Source organism: Tupaia chinensis, unplaced genomic scaffold (assembly GCF_000334495.1).
Source record: "Tupaia chinensis unplaced genomic scaffold, TupChi_1.0 Scaffold145870_1, whole genome shotgun sequence".
NCBI lineage: Eukaryota > Metazoa > Chordata > Mammalia > Scandentia > Tupaiidae > Tupaia > Tupaia belangeri.
In genome coordinates this window covers 4,640,128-4,645,392 of record NW_006205727.1, presented here as the reverse complement: position 1 = coordinate 4,645,392, position 5,265 = coordinate 4,640,128, and the positions used below count along the sequence as shown (strand labels likewise).

General features: G+C 39.0%; 1 long non-coding RNA gene across 1 annotated transcript in view; it reads left to right on the top strand.

Moving 5' to 3' along the window:
• LOC114006166 (uncharacterized) overlaps positions 1–5,051 on the top strand; it is a 69,383-nt gene extending 64,332 nt beyond the window's left edge. The window contains exon 3 of the long non-coding RNA XR_003547918.1: positions 4,901–5,051. This is a non-coding gene — a long non-coding RNA (uncharacterized LOC114006166). The remainder of the gene's footprint in view (positions 1–4,900) is intronic.
• Positions 5,052–5,265: the final 214 nt, after the last annotated feature.

Sequence of the window (5,265 nt, the reverse complement as noted above, 5' to 3'; positions counted from 1 at the left end):
GTGTTTCCCATCCCCCTGCATCAGGATGCGATGTTCTAACTTGACTTTCAACAACTTCCATTCTTTCAGTCTATAATTTGACCACGCAACATATTTCTTCAGCCAAGCTCATAAAGAAACTTCTTCCATGCCTCTTTAGATTATGTTACAGAATACTCCCTTTTCTCTCTTCCACATAATCAAATCCTGGCCATCCTTCAAAGTCTGACTCAAAACTCCCTTCTACATGTGCCTTTCCTAAAATCTTTTCAGTGCTTTTCACCTTCTTTGAAAATTCAAAGCTTATATTCTTTTTAAAAAATTATTTATTTTTTTTATTCATCTATTCATTTTTATTTATTTAAATTTGACCAGAGAGGGACAGAATGAAATAGAAAGACAAGGTGAGAAAGCAAGCTGACAGGTCCAGGACTCAAAGCATGGTCAGCCATGTGGGAGTCCAGCATCCTTAACCACCACGCCACCTGCCAGCCCTGCAAAGCTTACAGTCCATCACAGAACTTTGTACGTTTTTACTCCTGACTCTCTGCTGGATTGTAAATTTTCAGCAGACTTAACAAAAAGGGTTCACTAAACTGTGACTGACTGAGTACCCACTTGACGAAGTGCTCTGAAGGAGGCCTGAAGTGCAGACTCATGTTCATGTCATAGAATGGAAAGAGATCTTGGGAACTCTTCCAGAAAAATCCTATTATATTCTCTTTCTAAGCTAACATTCTCTGTCATAATCACAAAAATCTCTTTTTTTTATTATAGAAAAACATTTTACATTTGGGATAGTCTAGGTCTCTGGAGATGATAGAATCTTTGGAACAATTAAAGTGAGAAGGTGGAGGAGGCATGAGGAGAAAATGGTATAATTTAGGTATTTTTTCATTCAGAAAATGTGAAATTGTATTATCTACTGTCTGCCTAGATTGTGAAAAAGATAGTAAAATAGTTGTCTTTATCTGTTTCGGCTGCTATAATAACATATGATAAACTGAATGGTTTATAAACAACAGAAGTTTATTTCTCATAGTCCCGAAGGCTGAAAAGGCACCAGTAGACTCAGTGTGTGGTAAGGTCCTATGTCTTAAGACAGGCATCTTTTCACAATGTCCTTACATGAAAGGGGACAACAGACCTCTCCAGGGTGTCTTTCATAAGGACGTTAATTCCATTTATGATGAATCCACCCTCCTTAACCTAAGTATCTCCTAAAGTCCCCACCTCCTAATACCATCACCTAGGGATTAGGATTTCAATATATGAATTTGGGGGGCATATACACATCAGGCCACAACATTCTTCTTCTAGTTCTTTGAAATTCATGTCTTTCTTACACTTGAAATACATTCATTCTTTCTCAATACTTTCAAAAGTTTTAACTCATTCTAGCATCTGCACAAAAATATTCAAGTCCAAAGTGTCATATAAATATCCCATATGAGATATGGATGAGACTCAAGGTATGAGATAATGAGGCAAATTACTCTTCGCTTACCAACCTGTGAGATCAAACATGTTATGCTCTTGCAAAAAGCAATGGTAGATAGAAAATGGGTGTAGGATAGACATTCCCATTCCAAAATGAGATAGAAAAGAAGAAAGGGTGACAGGTTCTAAAGTCCAAAACTTTAAGACTCAAGAATAATATTCTTTGACTCATGCTCTGTCTTTTGGGCTCACCAGAGCTGTGGTCTTGTCCCATAGCTTTGGGAAGCCCCCACGTCCCCCCACCAACATGGCCCTAGCTCCTCAGTGGTTCTGTGCCTTGGGTCACATGCCTAAGAATCCTTGGGACTAGACTAACTAGTGAGAGGTTCTAGCAGCCTGGGATCTCAGTAGCAGCCCTGGTCCTAAAGCTTCATTTGGCATTGCCCACCATATGGTGGTCCCTTACTTACTAGGGTGCTTATTCTCTGAGTTTGTGATGGGAAGAGCAGTTCTGATGAATTCTGAATTGTCTTCAGGGTCATTCTTCTGTGTTTTGAGCAATTGGACCTGCTTTCCATTTAGATGGCTAACTAATCTTATAATATGGCTATTTGGTCACACCCCATGTTCTCTCCTGGATAGGCTCTTGCATTATGTTCAATATGGATAAGCTAAAAATGTTCTAGTTCTGCTTCTCTCTCTTTTTATTTTTCCTTTTTTTTTTTTGGAGAGGTTTTTGCTATAGCTAGTGTGCGCGCACCAGAAAGACACGAGAGAGACAGAGAGATAAAAAGAGAGAGACAAAAAGCAAAAAATCACTCCCCAGGGGGAATGGCCATACTGCAACCCTTCTGCTCCATTCTCCTCTTGAGATCTTGAGTACACATGCACATGCCACCCAGTGTGAGTTTAAGTTGTGAGTTTAAGCTGTTGGGTCCAGGACCTGAACCACGGTCGACTATGTGAGAGTCCAGCAATTTAACCATTATGCCATCTGCTGGTCTTGGTTCAGCTTCTCTTTTGATTAATAATTCTGTCTTTAAGTAATTTCTCTCCTCTCACATTTTACAAAAAGCAATGAAGATAATCCAAGCTACATTCTCAACACTTTGCTTAGGCATTTTCTCAGTCAAATATTTAATTTCATAGCTCTCAAATTCTACCCTCCATGAAACACTAAGACACAAACACAATTAAGACAAGGTAATTAACTTTAAAAAAATTTTAAATTTAATTTAATTTTATACATTCAATCAATATACATCACTTAGCTTGAAAAGTGAATTTCCCCAACATGAATACCCTTCACACCGGTTCAGTTCAGAGTACTATATGCATTATCATCAACAGATAATAATCTATTTCTGTGTCCTATAAATGTCTTGCCTCTCCATTTTTCTTCTTAATTTCTTTCCTCATATTCTCCCCCTTCTCCCACCATCTTACCACACTGTCTTCAGTGTCCCTCACCATTTTCATGCTTTTATATCCTCTAGTCTTTCAGTTTTGCCATACAGTGTAGATAGTTGGTATATGTTAAGTGGAGACATAAAATGTCTCTCCTTCATAACCTTGCTTGCTTCACTCAGCAAGTCTTCACTAGCAGTCTTTCCTTTACATATCTGGGCGCTCCTACGTTGGGTGCACAGATGTTTCTAAGTGTTCTATCTTCTTCATGAATTAGCCCTTCTACTACTATGTCATGCCCTTCTTTGTCTTTTCTCACAGTTTTTGTCTTAAAGTCTATTTTGTCTGAGATCAGTATTGCAACTCCAGCCCTTTTCTGGTTCTTGGTTGCATGGAATGTCTTTTTCCAACACATTCAGATCATACCAATGGTGTCAGTAGGAAAAGAGATGAGTTGAGATTACAGCCCCCATTACCTTTCACATATGAAATATTGTGTGTCTGTGTGTGTGTGTGTGCATGTGTGTGTTCTGTACTAATCAGCATTGGAAAAAAGAAGATTTCAAAACTATTAGAGTCATAATGTCAAAATATACAGATAAAGAATTCAGTCAGTTGTGTAGATGTTCCAAACATATAGTGCCAAATATCCTAATCTGTGAAAACGTCCTGGTATGAATTTTTTTCACTTTGTTTTTGATATTTTGTCAGGGTATTGTTGCAGCCGTGTTTGCCAAGTTTAAGAGCCCAAATCACAACAATTTTTCTATTTAAAATTGTCAGGTTGATACTTCAGAAAGTATCTTTGTAGTCTGAAAATTTTTATTGGGTTGTCATAAAAGTCATGACACATTTTTTATTCTTTATTTGGAGAGGTTTTTGCTATAGGGCGTGTGCACTCGCCAGAAAGACAGAGAGAGACAGAGAGACAGAAAGCAAGAAATCGCCCCTCCCCCGGGGGGATGGCCACGCCGCAATCCCTTCTCCTCCATTCTCCTCTCAGGATCTTGGGGCACAAACGCACCCGGCATGAGATTAAGCAACCAGGTCCAGGACTCAAACTGTGGTTGACTACATGGGAGTCCAGCAACATAGCCATTATGCTAACTGCTGGTCCCAATTCATGACACATTTTTACATAGAATAAATATATCATGACTTTTCTGACAACATAATATTTTCTTTTCTTTGAGTATTCTTCAAGTAGGAATTTTTACTTTTAGAGAAATTCTTTTTGCCATAGGGTGCATGCATTCACTGGAGAGACAGAGAAAGAGAGAGAAAGTGAGAAATCACCCCACCCAGGGGGGATGACCATGCCACAATCCCTACTCCTCTATTCTCCTCTTGGGATTTTGGGCAGTCATGCATGTGTGCCCAGTGTGATTTTCAAGCCACCACTGGGTTCAGGACTCTTAACTGTGGTTGGCCATGTAGGAGTACAACACCTTAACCACTATGTCACCTGCTGATCCTTCAAGTAGAAAATTTTTTCTCACTTTCATTACATATTTAACTTAATTAGAACAGGAAAAAAATAGAACAAAGAGATAAACAAATCCTTAGAAATTGATAGAAAAATAAATATGTATTCTTGAAAAAAAATAGTGTAAATTAGGACAAGGCCCGTGGCTTCTTCTGCCTGGATGGGAGGAGCAGAGCGAAAATTAACAAGAAGGAAGGCGGAGCTAAGGGCCAGAGAAAAACTGGGCCTCTTTTTAAAAAAAAAAAGGAGTAAAAAGGAAATATTACCAAAAAAAAAAGGGAAGATAGAAGCAGGGAGAGACAGGAACTGAGAGACCGAGAGAGAAGGCTGGGGGCGCAGAGGGGGGCTCCCTACCGCTAGCTCTTTTGTTGGAGGCTGAATTATTAGTAGAAAGTCTTCATTCCCTTAAAAATCTAGTTCACAGTAGCCATGTGGAACCTTATCCTGAAGGCCCGTGGCTTCTTCTGAAAACAGATTTAAATAGTTTTAAAGAGAAAAACGCATAGAAAATTGTGAATTAATTTTTTTTCATACCAATACATTAAGTTTTATAATAACACAGCCTCTTTAAACTCTGGTCTATTTCAGGAATGCTCTGAGTTGCATCCAACTATCCAGATCTTCAAATATCTGACACCCTGATTCCACAGTGCAGTTTCATGTCAGAGCAACTTGACCCAAGTTCCATTTGGAAATTTGCATCCAGTAAATCCCGGCGAACCTCACGTCCTTATCATGCTGGGTCACTGCCCAGACCGCAAGCCCTGTGATCATCTGTCTTTTCCTTTACTCCATCCCAAACAGCTCTTGGTTTTTGCCCTCCTGACCCAATCTTCCCAGTCTCCTCTTACCTGAGTCTTTCATTATTTGGGGGGAGAAGAAGCAAGAGCTAAGGTTTTTTTTTTTTTTTTTTCCAATCTTGATATCATTTATGCTTATTTATTTGTTTACTT